At 43.1% G+C, this 18,418-nt stretch overlaps 1 protein-coding gene across 1 annotated transcript in view; it reads right to left on the bottom strand.

Moving 5' to 3' along the window:
- Positions 1 to 18,418, bottom strand: part of LOC149211456 (protein HLB1-like) — a 257,251-nt gene that overhangs the window by 25,209 nt on the left and 213,624 nt on the right. The gene's annotated exons all lie outside the window — the stretch shown is intronic.

Here is an 18,418-nt window from a genome sequence, read left to right as displayed (position 1 = left end):
CATAGGCTTTGTGTCTCTCCTCTGAACTGCGTCTATCTCTGCGTTGTCTCCCATTGTCCCTGTGTCACCTCCTCCTCTGTCACTGCCTGATGTTGATGCCCTCCTCTTCTTCCACCCTACAACTCTCCCTTTGAAATCGATCTCCTCTACTTGAGAATCAATTTTCCTTGAGATATTGAGTATCTATCATTGTGACTCCAAATCATCCTCAAATCTTCTCTTATACTTTCCCTGTTGACGAATCAACGGTTGAGATTAAGTCCCTAGTCAACGGCTAAGATTAAAACAAACTTGATCCTCGTCTCTTAGAAGCTTCTCACCCTTATCTTTATTAATACCCATTAATATTTTTATTTTCCTAAGTTTAGACTTGGGAACCCATTTTAAATATTAATTATTTTAATATCTCCTCATCCGGGTGGAATTTCTCAAAATGATTTATGGGTCTTGGAGATCTCATGTGCCTTAGCCTTTCCTCCAAATTTCAAGGCTAGAGCACATCCGATGCTACCAAAAATCAACACTCCCTCTTAGCGAGGAATGTGCTCTAGCAATGTTTCACTAAAAAAATATCACACTAATCTTCTGCATCGATACTGTGTTGATGCTTGGCCTACTGCCTCACATCCCCTGCACTATTCCTTCCTATACTATTGCCCATGACACTGCCACTGCCGCACCTGCATTGCAACTCCCTCTCAACACGCTGCATCATGCTGCCCATAGCACTGCCACTGCTAACTGCTGCATTGCAACTCCTGACACTTATCCATTTCTACTACTGAAATGGATTCTTTATCATCCCCATCTTCTCCCTGAAATAAAAAACTTTGTTCTTTCTAGGGCCTTGGTGAGGATATATGCCACCTGTTCTCCTGTAGGAGTGTATCTCATTTGTACAGCCCCTTGTTGAACACAGTCTCTGACAAAGTGACACCTGATATCAATGTGCTTTGACTGATCATGAAATATTGGATTCTCAGAGAGCTTGATGCAACTCTGATTATCACACATGATCCTAATCGCTTCCATCCTTCTCCTGAATAGATTCACAAGCAATTTCCTAACCCATATGGCTTCACACGACGTTGTGCTAGCTACCATACATTCTGCTTCAGCGGAGCTCAGAGCCACAGATTTTTGTTTCCTACTGCACCAAGAGGTCATTCCTGATCGAATGTGGAAACAGTACCCAGTTGTACTTTTCCGATCTGCTAAACTTCCAACCCAATTTGCATCAATGAACCCACTCAGCCTGATGCCATTGCCTCTGGTGTACAATAGTCCATGCTCAATTGTTCCTTGTATATACCTGAGAACATGTTTGGTTGTTTCCCAATGCGCCCTCTTAGGTTCCACCATGAACTCACTAAGGGTGTTGACAGCATAACAAATGTCTCGCCTAGTATTGACTAGATAAATTAGGAACCCTATAAGTTGTCTGTACAAGGTGGGATCAACGTTTTTATCTTTTGATGCATCAATCTTCTTCCAGTTGGTGATCATTGGACTAGCCATAAGTCTACAATCCTGCATCCTGAATCTCTTCAAGATTTTTGTAGAATATCTCCCTTGTCCAAGGAAGACCTCACCCTTCTGTTGCCAAACTTCCAACCCCAGGAAATAATGCATTCGTCCCAAATCCTTCATGTTGAATTATGTAGCTAGGTTCTTCTTGCAGTCTTTGATGAGCCTAGATGATCCTATCAGTAAGGATCATCCTCATATAACACTAGGATTAGAGGCACATTCTCTACAACTAGATAGTAGAGATTAGGGTCTGTGTCACTCTTGACGAACCCCATCTTCTGCAAGTAGCCATCAAATCGTTCGTACCATGCCCTAGGTGCCTGTTTAAGCCCATACAAGGTTTTCTTTAATCTGCATATATGATATTTCTTCTAATATGTCTCAAAACCTTCTAGATGTTCAATGTATACTTCCTCTTCTATTACCCTATTCAAGAATGTCATCTTGACATCCATCTGATGAATCTCCCACCCCATCTGTGCTGCAAGAGATATCACGGTTCTAATAGAGGTATACCTGGCTACTAGGGTGAAGGTTTCTTCATAGTCTATCCCTTCCTTCTGAGCATACCCCTTAGCCACAAGCATGGCTTTGTATTTCTCCACACTGTCTTCTACAGCATATTTGACCTTGTAGATCCATCTCGAACCTACCACTGATCTGTCATGAGGCCTAGGTACCACTTCCCAGACATCATTAACCATTATAGAGTTGTATTCCTCCACCATAACATCCACCCATACTTTACGTTGAACGGCCTCCTAAAAACTAGAAGGTTCCCCAACCTAAGCTACTAAGGTCTGGTATCTGTCTCGTTGTCTTCACTCCATTTTACTATTCCTGGGTGCACCACTGAAGTCTTCTGCATCCCGTAGATTCTGTCGGAGTTCCCCGCTCGTTCTTCCACTGGTAGTAGGCACATCTATCAACTCTTCCTCTTCCTGAGATTCCTCCTGTTCTGAAGCTTTGTCTTCGGGAGAATTCCTGGTACTAGTTTTCGATGGTTGAAGTGGTTTGACCAATGGCTTGTCTTTCGACTGCTCCTCGGAAGGCATTTTTTGGGATTTCCTGAAAGCTCTATCCTTCATGAACTTTACGTCCTGTTGAACTACTACCTTCTTACTCCCTGGAAGATAGACTCTATATGCCTTAGCATTCTCGCTATATCCCACAAGATATCCTTTCTCAACAGTTTGATCTAATTTCTTTCTCTTCTCTTCGGGTATACGACAATACGCTAAACTCCCAAATATCCTAAAACCACTCACTTCAGGTGTCTACCCAGTGAAGACCTTCTCTCGAGTGATTTTGTCCATTGCCCTGTAAGGAGTCCTGTTCTAGACGTAAATTGTCGTGGTGCATGCTTCTGCCCACAGGAATTTAGGCATATCCTGATCATACAACATTGCCCTAGCTACTTCCACAATAATCATTTTTTTCCTTTCTACTACTCCATTCTGCTACGAATTGTAGGGAGTTGTCCACTCTCTCCTGATGCCTTCCTTAGCGCAAAAATCAATTAAGTCCTTTTCAACATACTCTCCACCATTGTCTGAGTACAACACTTTTATCTTCTTCCTTGTCAGATTCTCCACTAGAGCCTTGAACTCTTTGAATCAACCGAAAACCTCATCCTTGGTTTTCAGAAAGTAGATCCAAGTTGTTACACAATAATTTGTCACTGCCTTCACCCCAGGCCTTCTACTATGTCATGTGTCCAGTGAAACATGCTCATATTGAACAAATGCTCTCTTATGTTGCCAATAAACCGTCTTTTCCTAAGTTTTCTGCCTCGTCACGAGAATCCCTTTAATACACACGACGGATCCCTGTCATAAACAATCCTGTCGCGACCCCATCGCGGAAGTACATCTGTTTCTAGCGACAGTCGGATTTCATGCCCCGGTGCGAGGGTATTAGCTATCTTTAGAGACGATCGGTCTGCTTACATTACTTACTAGCGATGTTGGCGCTGAAGCTTAGTTAACGACCTGCGACGATCCAGATTTGGTGAATTAGTTCAAACAGTCGGCCTTCTAGATGTTTCTAGAGCTAGTTGTTGGGTCAGTTTGGGTCGCCTTTCCGCCTCTGGGATGGTGGTTTCGCCTCTTGTGCAACCTCCCTTGAGGATAAGCTCCCTCTCCCTCATTTCATGGGGGCTCCTCCTCCTATAAAATCACTCACCATTGCTATGATCTGCTGGTTCCTAATTCTTGGATTGCGGGTTGCTAGTTTTTGTTTTTAGCAGAGTAGATAACTTTGGTGTGAGTGTGAACTTTGGTGTGAGTGTGACAAGTGTGGGATTACTATATAGTTTGCAAGAAGGTGTGGAGTGTCCTTGACCTTGTGTAAAGCTTGTGAATAAGAGAAAGAGGGAGAGGTATATTGCTATCTGGGAGACCCATCTTTGAGAGTGAATGCTTGAAGAAACATACTGGTTGGACCCTCTGAGAAGGCTTACGACATCAAGACTTGGTTGTAAGCTTTGCTCTTGATTTATCATTAATACAATCATCGATGATTTCCTATGCCTTGTATGCAATTTACTTGATAGCTCATGACTTCTTGAATTTATGAGTAAATAGATCATTGTTGTTTCTCGGTTACGTGTTCTGTTGTTTCTTTGTGGTGTTTCAAGTTGATCGCTCGTTAAGGAGAAGGAAACGGAAGCTAGAGCAGCGCAACGGAACTTCATCAACCACTGGTTTGAGGTAGGCCTCCAACGATGACTATTTAAGGGAATTAATTGTTGTTTTGTCCTTGTTGTGACTAGACCCACTCTAGGGCTAGAGGGGTTGCCTCTGTCTGCAGAGGGAACACTTTCCTGCATCACAAGTTGGCGACTCCGTTGGGGAGTCCTTTGCATGTTTCTTCTCTTGTTTTCTCTTGTTTTGGTTTTGATTTAGTGTCTCTTGAATTTTGGGGATAAACTATCAGTCTTTTGGATTACCTGGGTCAATCTAGGAAATCCCTTTATTATCTGTAGGATTGGCTGGTTTTTGTTTGGGAGTTTCTTGTTCATCTATCATTGTTTTTAAGATCATCGTTGAAGATAGCCTAACAGTCGCGACGACGTCGTTGATGTTATAGCTTTGTACCTGCGACTATTTGGCTTTTGTCTCAGGTTGCTAGTTTAATTCCCGCGAGGACTCTTGAAATTGGACTGTCGTTGAAAACGGGTGTACTTTAGCGATTGGGCTCTAGTTGTCAGTGTAACACTAGTGACGGTCTCTAGTTGTCAGTGTAACACTAGCGACTAGTCTCTAGTTGTCAGTGTAACACCTGCGACGATTCCTGTAAAGTTGTTTTTACAACTTTACCTCCTGAATTCATCAATCTTGTTTATCCCCTGTTGTTTCTTGTCTCTCATTAGCTTGTTTTAATTGCTTTTGGTTAGGGTACTGTCTCTTTAATTTCATTGAGTGAGTCTTGTGTTTTTAGACCATGTGACCTAGCCCTTTAGAAGTTTCGTCGAGAAACCATTTGCTTGGGTTACTTGTCTGTTCAAGGTTCATCCACAACTGTCTTGTGATTTGCTTGAGGCTTTTTCGCTGCTTGTTTTCTTGCTGGTTGATTTTTAGTGTCGATTATTGAACCAATTTTTTATGTTGATTCGATTTCTTCACTACCAAGCATAGATCACAATTGTTTGGATCGATCAGTTCACACTTGCTTGTTTGTCTCTTTAAATTCAAAACAAAAAAAATTAAGGGATTGCATTCATTTGATATACGAAAGTGAAAGTGTATGTGCATTTCAAATTTTCATGTTTGAGAAATTGAAAAGAGAACTCTAAATCTTTCATTAGTAGTATCGATGCATCGTGAGATTAGTGTATTGATGCATTGTGTTTCTTAGTGTTTGCATTCGCTTGTGTTTGTTTGGGGACGAACTTTCTACCCTCCTTTAAGTAGGTGTTCATTGAAGTAAAAGATGCTTTACTCATTCTAGCTGCATCCTAGGGTTTTTATATACATACGATAAGGCCTGAAAACTGAAACATAATTCAAGATCAACTCTAAAATGCATTGAATGAATTTAACAACACATTGAAACATAACGCACACTATTTAGAGGTCTAGGCTAGAGATGTGCTCTGACGTCATTAAACCTAGTCACTATTGTTTTCGCTTAAGGTTGGGTGATTCCTCCTTCTGTGACTCAATAGCGGTCTAGTACGGAATTGTGCTCCCAGTACCGTCGAGTATATGTTGGGAGACCCCACTAGATTATCATCCTATATCCCTAGGAAGCCATGTCTACCGCCTTGCAAACCGTAACGCACCAAACACAGCATTCGAGAAGATTGACTGTCGTACGGAAAGTCCTTGGTTTTCATATGACCGCCAAGGTGTATATGCAGTTTTATGGGTTGTTTGGTAAACCTTTTGCCTAGTTCTCCAGAGTAGTCACTTTCGTTCCTTTTCGGACTCCTTAAAAGGAAAGGTCCATCTGAGCACTCTTGAAACATGAAAAGGTCAAGTTTTGTTCCTATGTCATAAAATTTACTGCCCACGAAATATTCCTGGTAACAGTTCAACTTCTTAGTTGTGATAAGAGTGTTTCTCAGGCTCGTTCCTGATGGCAACATTCCCCGAGTCTACCGACCAAGGTCTTCCCCCAGATGAAACTCCTAGTCCGTTTCCTCCATTTGGAACTACCAGTGGTCCATATATGGAAACATTGTCTTTGCCTGGGTTAACCATCGGTCTGCCCATTTGGTTGTTTTCAACCTCGGTGGTCGTAGGCATCATGACTCCTGTTCCACCGTCTACCTCATTTGAATCACGACACGTTGATTCCAAGGTTGAGCCTGCGCCTTCTTCCCCTGTTTCTTCACCTTCATCTCCTCCTTCGCCTAGTGAAAGTTCCACATCTAGTAACTAGGAGACTAAGAAGAAGAAGAAGAAGATCGATAAACGCGAGGCCACCTGTGCAGCTATTTCCCCGAGTACATCTCAGGTCGGAACACCTTTTGCTCCTCCGCGGAAGGTTAAGTTTCCTTGTAAATTGTGCAAGGGTGACCATCTTCTTCATGATTGTCCTGGCATTTCTAAGATCTTAGAAGTATGGTCTCATGATCTGGCTCGTTCCTCGTCGTCCTCTGAAGCTCATGACAATGCTACCCTATCGACTGGCAGCGGTAAGAAGAAAGGGAAGATTCGATTCCCCTATAGACTGTGTGAAGGCAACCATCCCCTTCACCTTTGTCTGCTCATGGATAAAGCTTCTGCTATTTTGGAAAGTCTTACAACGTCTTCACCTCGACTCCCCACTAGTTATCAAAGGCTCTCTTCAGACCCTCTCCCCGTTGACAAAGAGATTGACCTAGATTCTTCTCTTGTCCATCCTCCTCTTTCCGAACCTGGCTGTGCCAACCCTATTACAAACCAACCATTAGTCGGAGAGAGTGTCGACTTGGGTTCACCACTTGTTGATCACTCTGTTTCGGAAGAGTGTCATGTTCATGTCCTCGTCTTGTCAGATTCTCCTAAGTCCGAGAACGACCCTCCTATCCTAGCTGATTCAGAGAGTCCTTCTTCGGTTCCTGTTGAGCATGGGGGCAATCATATGATACCCCCACCAAGTAGTTCAGTCGTTTCCTTTGACTGGAGTCATTTGAATGCATTTCGTCTTCCATCCTACGTGCCTTTTCAGATTACAGTGCATGCTTATGATAAGCTAATACCTAGCACTGTATTGGATGAGGGTGCATCGGTGAGCCTCATGCCTTCCACTACTTGGCAAGCTTTGGGCTCCCCACAGCTTGTGCCAGTCACACAGAATCTGTTGGAATTTGACAGAGGGACCATTCAACCTTTAGGAATCCTTCTGAAGTTCCCTGTTACTTTGGGAGGCAAAACCGTCTATATCGACGTGATGATTGTCCAACGTGCTTTAGATTTCAGTCTTCTCATTGGTTGTGACTATGTTTAAGCCATGAGAGCTCTTGTTTCTTCACTTTTCCGTGTGGTTTGTTTTCTGCACGATCAAAGAATGGTGACTATTGATCAATTGTCATTCTTTAGTCACCCGGTGCCTTCTGTACCACCATCATCCCCCATTGGTTCTCATCCACAAGCAGTACCTTCTTTGCCACAGGTCAATTATGTGGCTACTCGTTCCGTCTCTGCCTCTGTTGATGATCATGTAGATGGTCTCGTACATCATGTACAAGGGGCATTCGAACCTGATCTGTCATTGGTGCCTAATGACATGTGTTCCTCCCAGAGCGTGATTCTTCCCTCCAATGAAGATCTCTTGGGAGTCATGTTCGTGTATGACCCATGAACAGGATCCGAGGATAGTTTTGATCTTGTGTTGACCTCGTTAAAAAATGAAACAAGGTGTCCGAGGACAGTTCTTATCTTGTGTCAACCTCGTTAAAAAGTGAAACAAGGAGTCTTGAGGAAAGTTCTTGATCTTGTGTCAACCTAGTTAAAAAATGAAACAAGGGTTATGAAGATAGTTCTTTTACTGTGTCAATCTCATTAAAAAATGAAACACCTCCCTTTTCAAATCGAGTCTTTGATTAAGATCTTGTAAAATCTGAGTCGAGTCTTTCCAAGATCTCGAAAGTGAACCTTCATTCCATCCACCTCGTTGAATGTAATGAAGCTTGGGGGGCATGTACCTCGATTTGCGTTATTATGTTGGGGGCATGCGAACTTATAACAAGCAAAGTTTTTTGTTTCAAGCTTGTGTAAACATGAAACCGAATCCAAGCAGAGTTCTCCATAGTTCAAGCTTGTGTCAAAATGAACCCATACCTGATTTACACCTCGTGATTGTTGTTTTTTATCTACTAAATTCTGCTAAATGAGCCTTGGTTGTTTCATTCCATCGCCACCATCTCTTTGGCCGATCATATTCTTTCACTTGGTTGTTTTTCCTTTCTTGAGGAACCGCAGCGATGAGTGGTTTTATTAGCCAGTCTATTGACCATTACATGTTTTGAGCAGTTCCACCATTGCTGGAACCAGTTGTTACCATTTGTACCACTCGTTCCTCCAGGACTAGTCTCCTTTAAGCTCTTTTCTGACTCGTAAAATATGAAAAGATTGCCGAGTATTTTTCCTTTTTTGACTCATTAAAGAGAATAAAAATGGAGGTCTGCTTTCAGCTCTTTTCCGACTATGTAAACACAAAAAGATGGCCAAGCTATTGTCATTTCAAGCTCATTTTTTTGTTATGAAACGACGTGTCTTCGATTGATTTTTTACTTTTTCGGACCGGAGCCACTAATTACAAAAGTACTCCTTGATCATAATGGTCAAGCGGTTCTCTCGGGTATTGTTTTCTACTTTTTCGGGCTCGAGGGACACAAATCTACGAAAAAGGACCACCCTAGAGTTTTCTTTTCCATGTCTTTTTCAAACTCTCTAAACATGAAAAATACTTTGAGCTTTGCCTATGTCGGACTCGTTAAACCCTGACGACATTGGACTCGTCACCATGACGAGACTCGAGCTTCTCCTCCCTAGGGCTTGTTAAACCATTACTAGGTTGGATTCGCCCGAAGGACAAACTTATATTACAAGCATATGCTATCCCCTTCAAGCTTTGTTTTCAAAAATAATTGGGGTACTCGCCAGCAATGGTGGGGGAAAATTTGGAAGTTGTCATTGGTTACCTGTGGCAGCTAGTCACTCTTGAACATCGACACTTTTGCTTCTTGTCGGGTTGGGATGTCCATACATCGTCATTTGGTCTTTCGGGGTTTTGGGTTGCCATTTAGCCTCATTCCATCTGATCCATGCTGTCTCCATCAAAGCGTCTGATCCCTTGGTACCTGAATGTTGCCACCCTCCAAATTCGTGTCGCCAACATGTTCAAGAGTATAATATTTCTGCAGTTCACATCCTTACCTCCTCCTCTGATACTCTGCTTCACCATCTACCACTTGTTCCTTATCTCATGTCATTGATGGGGGAAACATTATGGCCCTCTTGCGACGGATCGTCTCTTGTTGATGCCAACTCATTATCCAAGAGACTGATCTAGAGATCCTCTTTGGTACCTTGAAGCTTGCATGCCTCAATGGCATGTTCTTCGGGCCTGACGATAGACTTTCTTCATCGGTCGTCGATTGGGTGATTCCACAAGTGTTCGACTTCAGCTCATTCTTCACACTTCGTGGATTGTACTAGACAGTACTTTGAAAGCCATTGGCATTATTGGTGGTTTCTCTCGCTCTTGTTAACGGTTTTCATCATTGACCAGTAATCAAGCGACTTTCTATCATGCTCGACTTCAACGCATTTGTTCGCATGCTAGAATTTGTACTATGGTCGGTTAGGTTTCAAGACCCCGAACTAAGATTACACATGTTCGGGCTGCGTGGAATGGTTCGTGATTACATATATGACTCTTTGATGAATGGCTGCAACCATACTTGAGTCTTCATGGATGGCTGCGACCATATCTTTATCATTATCATAGTCTTACTCGTTGGATGGTTGCGTCCATACCACAGACCTAGTTCGTATGTCTTTTGGATGGTTGCGCCCATGCCTAGACTACAGGTATTTCACTATCAAAGATATCAATTGTACTTGTGCCTGCAGGTTCTTCCCGATAGTGTTCCAGTTCAGATAGTTTCATAAAGCATTTCACCCCTCCCACTCTCTCGGGCTTCATACTTTAGCGGGCATCTATTACACAGTAATTTGTCACTGCCTTCACCCCAGTCCTTCTACTATGTCATGTGTCCAGTGAAACATGCTCATATTGAACAAATGCTCTCTTATGTTGCCAATAGACCCTCTTTTCCTAAGTTTTCTGCCTCATCGTGAGAATCCCTTTAATACACACAACGGATCCCTCTCATAAACCGTCCTATTGCGACCCCATCGCGGAAGCACATCTGTTTCTAGCGACGGTCGGATTTCATGCCCCGGCGCGAGGGTATTAGCTATCTTTAGCGACGATCGGTCTTCTTACATTACTTACTAGCGATGTCGACGTTGAAGCTTAGTTAACGACCCGCGACGATCCAGATTTAGCAAATTAGTTCAAACAGTCTGCCTTCTGGATGTTTCTAGAGCTGCTTGTTGGGTCAGTTTGGGTCGCCTTTCCGCCTCTGGGATGGTGGTTCCGCCTCTTGTGCAACCTCCCTTGAGGATAAGCTCCCTCTCCCTCATTTCATGGAGGCTCCTCCTCCTATCAAATACTCACCATTGCTATGATCTGCTGGTTCCTAATTCTTGGATTGTTGGTTGCTAGTTTTTGTTTTTAGCAGAGTAGATAGCTTTGGTGTGAGTGTGACAAGTGTGGGATTGCCAATAGTTTGTAAGAGGTTGTGGAGTGCCCTTAACTTTGTATTAAAGCTTGTGAGTGAGAGAGAGATATTGTTTATGTTGGGAGACCCATCCTTGAGAGTGAATGCTTGAAGAAACATACTGGTTGGACCCTCTTAGAAGGCTTGCGACGTCAAGACTTGGTTGTAAGCTTTGCTCTTGATTTATCATTAATACAATCAATGATGATTTCCTATGTCTTGTATGCAATTTACTTGATAGCTCATGACTTCTTGACTTTATGAGTAAATAGATCATTGTTGTTTCTTGGTTACGTGCCCTGTTGTTTCTTTGTGGTGTTTCAGGTTGATCGCTCGTTAAGGAGAAGAAAACGGAAGCTGGAGCAGCGCAACGGAACTTCATCAACCATTGGTTTGAGGTAGGCCTCTATCGATGACTATTTAAGGGAATTAATCGTTGTTTTGTCCTTGTTGTGACTAGACCCACTCTAGGGCGAGAGGGGTTGCCTCTGTCTGCAGAGGGAACACTTTCCTGCGTCATACAAGTCTTCTTAGAATGGTTATCGATGAAGGTGACAAAATATTCCGCACCACTAAGATCTTTTGTGGACATCAATCTGCAAATGTCTGAGTGTATCAATCCTAGCACACTCTTAGCCCTATTGTTACTTTTGGAAAATGTTGCTTTGGCATTCTTGCTAGAGAGCATCCTCTACATACATCATCTTGTTCTATACTTAGTTTTGGAACTCCTGATACGGTTTTCCTAAGAATTCTTAGAGTCCCATGGTGTAAGTGTCCCATTCTCCTGTGCCATAGTTCATTCAAATCTTTCTCTCCATTACTGCCTATTAGTGTCATTTGTGATTCTAGCTGCAACTTGTACAACCTGTTACCTCTAATTCCAATCTTGGCCTTCTTTTTCCAACTTGGGTGTTTGACATATATGTTGATTTGGGGAAGCATCGAACGTATTCTAGCCATGAAAATTGGTGGAGAGGCTAAAGCACGTGAGATCCTCCAAGACCTATAAATAGTTTGGGAAAATTCTACTCGATGAAGGATATATTAAAATAATTAATATTTTTAATGGAGTTTCTAAGTCTAAACTTGAGAAAATAAAAATATAAATGGGTATTAATATAAAACTAGGTTAGTCCCGGATCCTGGTGGCATCACCAACCTCATTGTTCTCCATGCAAGGAGTTAATGCCCAGTACTGCCAGCTGCAGAGCAGCGTGGCCTCCCAGGACGTAAACTCATGCGAGCAGGGAATGAGTATTAATGTTGGATCGGTTGGCGGATTCGCATTTATGTTCTGCGTTGATCGACGCAACATTCCTTCTGTTATAATCATGTTGCTCCATCATTCTCTCACCATGCCTTGTGCTCAGTCACGCAGTAATGGAACTTGGTTTGCAGAGGCTATTGGTGATGGTTTAAATCTGGTTCACTGTCGCGAGCTCAGGCAAGAGGCGGTTATGCCATGGAAACAGCGCCAGAACCTTTCAATCCCTCCCCCGTCCATGAAGTTGGGCCTTCTGTAGGTTCTGGTCGTAAACCTATCCCAAACAGTGCTTTCCAAACCACGCACTTTAAATTTCAAAGTAATTTGCATAGGCCCCTGGTCACTGCTCACATCACCATTATTCTCTCGGAAGAGGAAAACCTTGTCTCCCCTTTGGCCTGCATCGCCCCTGATCCTTCTCCAAGCAGTGAGCATTCCTCGGACAAAGACAGCATGGAGAATTGGAAAAAAGAGAAAGCTGAACAGGAGGATTTTCTCAAAAATCTTCCTCCCCTTGAAGATACAGGACCTGCAGCTGAGGACAGGACTCATGGCGAGGCAGACCATGCCATAGCAATCCCTGACAGCGATTTGAGCGACAATGAAGGTCTGAAGACTGGTGATATAGGTCTGGATGAGAAGAAGGACCATGGCCCGGCAAAGGAGAAGTAGCGCCACTTGGGTTTGTCTCTTTTTGTTTCGGCTTTTGTTTCAGGCTCGTGGTCAAGTTTCTATGCAATTGTCCTACTATTTTTTGGCTCCCAGATGGGTATTTGGCGACTCTTTATATGTTGGGTTGCAACATTTTTGTGTTTCTGTGCTGGCTCAGTTCTCCTTCTCGGCAACACATGTCACTCTTTATGTTTGTTATCTGGTTTCTTGTTCTTTGTAACTGGTTTCCCCAGCTTATGACTGTAATGGGGCAGTTATGTTCTGTCGAGTGCTTCCAAACCTCGATAATATGTAAAAATATTTTGCCTTTCAGTTAATAGAAGTTAGTATTTGCAGAGAAAAAAAATATATAAAACTAGGTTAGAAGGTTCTAAATGACATAGATCAAGCCAAATTTAATCTTAGCTGTTGATTAGAGATATAATCTTTGTCGTTGAAGACTCAATAAAAAAAGTATAAGAGGAGGCTTGAGGGTCAATCGGAGATACACCAAAGTGATCAGTCAGTTCGATTTTCTAGAGCGGGGTTTTCTAAGAGAAATCGAACCAGTGATCAGAGTTGCAGTGAGGGGTAGTGAGTGCAAGGAAGAGAGGCAGAGATAGTGTCAGTAGACTAGCGCAGAGGTAGAGAGGCAGACACAGAGCCAGCAGGAGCCACGTAGAGGCCAGAAGTGACTACACAAAGGGCCTGAGGGCCCACATGACTGACACAGAGGCAAGAGAAGTGACGCAGAGGGCCACAGAGATTGCGCAGAGCCTCAGAGCGCTGACACAGAGGCTTTCAGGCTAACGCAGAGGCCAGGAGGGTTGACGCTAAGCCTCAAAAAGGTGTTAGAGAGAGTTTTGTGGAGCAGATTTTCAAAATATCTGTTTCTGAAGAGAGGTATTACTACCAGATAGATTTCTTTGTCGAGTGAGCCAATTTGGCACCCAGTTGCACTCAAGAAAATATGCTTAATAATAACACCCTCAGAACTGTTGCATCGGTTTTCCCAAGTTGGGGGTTTTCCAGCGACGATTGTCCAAAAATAACAGTGTCCCTTGTGTGTTTATCTATTTCTTTCAGTGGATGATCTGTAGATGGTTGAGACTTCATTTTTCTTTATTTCAATATTTATATGCTTGAATAACTTGTTAGTAATTAAACAAGTAGGTGAAATAAATCAGATAGTGCAGGAAAATTTCTAACGGGTTAGACTTAGAAATTTCAACATGGTATCGAAGCATTGCAGATCACAAGAGAGCTGAAGACACCAGCTGAGACAGAGAATTTGTAGCAGAAACCATTGTCTCGAAAGACAAAAGTTGTTCCTAAGCAGAAAGCAGCAGATAAGGAGTGACACAGAGGGCCTACGTAATCATTTCGAGCTAGAGAGAGGCCAGCGCAAAGGCAGAGGAAGGCAGAAGAGGCTCACGAAGAGCCACATCATCCTGCTTAGACAGGTAGGAGTGGCGCATTTGGCCAGTAGAGCGATTCAACCACTACTGGGATTGCACAGAGCTAGGAGGCTAAGTTTCCTCAGTTGCTGGGACCTAGGGAGCTGTGGGAAGACTGTGGATTGTGACGCTGGTGGGTGTTGTTGTTGTCGAAGCATAACAGTACCTAACAGGATAGGACCAAGGTAGAGGGAGTCACTACCTAGGCAGATTTCTAGCCAAGAAATCAAGATCAGTGTTGCAGGAGCAAAGGGGATCGGAGAGGTGTAATTCGACTGTTGGCAGAAGGATTTCCAAGGGGAAATTGAGACTCTGAGGGAGTCTAGGAGAGAACTTCTAAGAGGGAAGTCAAGACTCAAAGGTTGCCCAGAAGAGGGACAACATGAGCAATGATGACGACTGTGCCATAAGTGCTCATGTACCTCTAGAGAAGAGGTGGGGAACATCGATTTGTAGTCACGAGGACTATAAGAGATGAGAGGCAGGATCCTTGAGGTACCCAAACTCTTAGATCATGTCCAGCTACAGGAGCCCCGAAGTGACAGTAGCAGGATGGCGGATGTTGGTACAAGTGGATGCGGATAACAGAGAGTGCTAGAGTGCAGGGATCTGTAGCAGCGCAGTGGGAGTTATAGCAATGCGAGAGGCACAGAGGAGGTTGTAGCAGTGCAGGAAGGCACAAAGAGGTTTGCAGCAGTGCGAGAGGCACAAAGTCATTATAACAACGTAGAGGAAGCATAGGATAGCGGCAGAGAGAGCTTCAGCATCACAAGGGTTTCTAGCTTGACAAGGATGTAGTATTTGGGTAGATAAGTTACCATCGTCTTAGTAACTGAGTTGCAGTGCAGCAGTAGCAGTGGTAGTGTTATAGGCAGCATGAGAAGAGAGGGTTGCAGTGCAGATGGAGTGTTGGGAGAAAGGACTAACAGTAGCATGGATGCAGAGGAGTTGCGGTACAGATGTAGCAGTGGCAGTGGTAGAGCCATGGGCAGCAGTACAGGATGCAGCAGAGCAGAGGATGTTGGGTAGGAAGGCCAAGCATTAGCATAGGTACCGGTGTCGGATGATCATGATGCTCAGTGGTGGAGTATTACTAGAGCACATTCCTCGCTAAGAGGAAGTGTTGATTTGGGGTAGCATCGGATGTGCTCTAGCCATGAAAATTGGTGGAGAGGCTAAAGCACATGAGATCTCGAAGACCCAGAAACGGTTTGGCGAAATTCTACTCGGTGAAGGAGATATCAAAATAATTACTATTTTTAATGGAGATTCTAAGTCTAAACTTAGGAAAATAAAAATATTAATGGGTATTAATATAAAACTGGGTTAGAAGGTTCTAAATGACATGGATCAAGCCAAATTTAATCTTAGTCGTTGATTAGAGATGTAATCTCGATCGTTGAAGACTCAACAGAAAAAAGTATAAGAGGAGGCTTAAGGGTCAGTTGGAGATACACCAAAGTCATCAGTTAGTTCGATTTTCTAGAGCGGGGTTTGCTAAGAGAAATCGAACCAGTGATCAGAGTTGTAGTGAGGGGCAGTGAGTGCAAGGCAAAGAGGTAGAGATAGTGTCAGTAGACCAACGCAAAGGCAGAGAGGCAAATGCAGAGCCAGCAAGATCCACGCAGAAGCCAACAATGACTGCGCAGAGGACCAGAAGGCCTGTGTGAGTAAGGTAGAGGCTGCAGAAGTGACGTTGATGGCCAGAGAGGTTGCGTAGAGCATCAGAGGGCTGACACAGAGACCAGGAGGGCTAATGCTGAGCCTGAGAAAGGTGTTGGAGAGAGTTCTGTGGAGCAGACTTTCAGAATATCTATTTTCGAAGAGAGGTATTACTACCAAATAGATTTCTCTATCGAGTTAGCCAATCTGGCACCCAGTTGTACTCAAGAAAATCTGCTTAATAATAAAACCCTCAAAATTGTTGCACTGGTTTTCCCAAGTTGGGTTTTTCCAGGGACAATTGTCCAAAAATAACGGTGTCCCTTGTGTGTTTATCTATTTCTTTCAGTTGATGATCTGTAGATGGTTGAGACTGCATTTTGTTTATTTCAGCATTTAAATGGTTAAATAACTTGTTAGTAATTAAATAAGTAGGCGAAATAAACTAGATAGTGCAGGAAAATCTCTAAAGGGTTAGACTTAGAAATTTCAACATGGTATCGGAGCGTTGCAGATCACAAGAGAGCTGAAGGCGGCAGAAACAGTTGTCTCAAGAGACAGAAGTTGTTCCTAAGCAGAAAGCAGCAGAGAAGGAGTGACGCAGAGGGCATGCGTCATTATTTCGAGCCAGAGAGAGGCCAGCGCAGAGGTAGAGGAAGGCAGAAGAAGCTCACACCACGTCATCCTACTCAGCCAGGTAGGAGTGGCGCAGTTGGCCAGCAGAGCGATTTAGCCGCTGTTGGGATTACGCTAAGAGGCTCAGTTTCCTCAGCTACTGGGACCTAGGGAGTTGTCAAAATATTATGGATTGTGACGTTGGTGGGATGTTGTTGTCGTCGAAGCAGAACAGTACCTAACGGGACAAAACCAAAGTACAGAGAGTCGTTACCTAGGCAGATTTCTAGCCAAGAAATCCAGATCAGTGTTGCAAGAGCAAAGGGGATCAAAGAGGTGCGATTCGACTATTGGCAGAAGGATTTCCAGGGGAAAAGTGAGACTCAGAGGGAGTCTAGGCGAGAACTTCCAGGAGGGATGTCGAGATTGAGAGGGAGTCCAAAAGAGGGGCAACATGGGCAGTGATGACGATTGTGCCATGAGTGCTCATGTAACTCTAGAGAAGAGGAGGGAGACATCGAGTTGTAGTCACGAGAACTATAGGAGATGAGGGGCAGGATATTTGAGGTACCCAAACTCTTGGATCATATCTAGCTACAGGAGTCCTAAAGTGACAGTAACAGGATGATGGATGTCGGTAGGTGTGGATGCGGATGAGGCAGCAGAGAGTGCTAGAGTGCAGGGATCTATAGCAGCGCAGTGGGGGTTGCAGCAGTGCGAGAGACACAGAGGAGGTTGTAGCAATGCAGGAAGGCATAGAGAGGTTTGCAGCGGTGTGAGAGGCACAGAATTGTTGCAACAATGCAGAGAGAGGAGAGGGAGCACAGGATAACTCCAGAGAGAGCTTCAGTATCAGGAGGGTTTCTAGTCTGACAATGATGTCAGTAGTTGGGTACATCAGGTGTCTAGAGAATCGAACAACTCTTATACCAATGTAAAGAACAAAGTCCATATACTTAGAGGAATGCTTTGATATCAATGTAACGAACAAAGTTTGTATACTTAGAGGAATGCTCTGATACCAATGTAATGAACAAGGTTCATTATAGCAGGATAAATACTCCAGAAGACTTGGAATATGAAGATATCCATTGATGATACAAATATTATATATTAAATGTATGAATGAGAATGACAATACAAATAAGAGTGAGGGTCTACGTATATACCCTAGGCAGGTGCCTCTTCATGGAAGGTCATGGCCCATTTAGACGTGCCTCTTCAGTACTAATTACTAATTAACTAATCATTATTACAATTATCATCATTATTTATATATTTTTTATTCATAACATTGTATCAAGGGTAATAAAGGACTATGATCCCTAGTATGAGAGCCCTAAGGTTTTCTTATTGATGGACTAATGAGAAATGTGATTTGGGCCATATTTCTTGTGTACTGCTATTGATTTCACTATTGATATATTCTGTTGTGAAAAGTGCTTTTAGTTGGGCATCTCTAGTGCATTTATGTGTTTGGCTAAGTCATAGATCAGATCTAAAGTGCACAGAAATTTCAACAAGGAGTTGGCAGCTTCATCAACTACATGTTATAAAGGCAGATAGAAAATGGAATGGCCTCACTTGAATCCTGTAGCAGAGAATGCAAACAAGTGGATGATGTAATATTAGTAGATGAATGCTCTAGAGATAAATGTGGGCTTTTGCATTGGCAAATGGCAGAGTATGAGGTGTTTTCTCCAACATTTTTAATGAGTTTCTAGAAGAAGACAACAAAGTTATGGGGGAGAACAATATGGAGCAAATTGCCATGTTGAAGGACAATCTAACTAGATGTCTAGACTAGAAGGGAATCATCAAACAAGGATTTACCATTATTGTTTGTAAGGCCTCCTATCATTTAAGTCGTGTACAAATGCATTTTATGCTTTATATCCTTGTAAAGTTGAGAAATAATAATTAAGACAGAATTTCAATAATTTGTAACATGTCCTA

Source organism: Pinus tabuliformis, chromosome 1_1 (assembly GCF_031772625.1).
Source record: "Pinus tabuliformis cultivar Carrire ecotype Pingquan chromosome 1_1, CPIR1, whole genome shotgun sequence".
Taxonomy (NCBI): Eukaryota; Viridiplantae; Streptophyta; class Pinopsida; order Pinales; family Pinaceae; genus Pinus; species Pinus tabuliformis.
The sequence above is the reverse complement of the archived record's forward strand: the minus strand, read 5'-3'. Positions and strand labels throughout refer to the sequence as shown.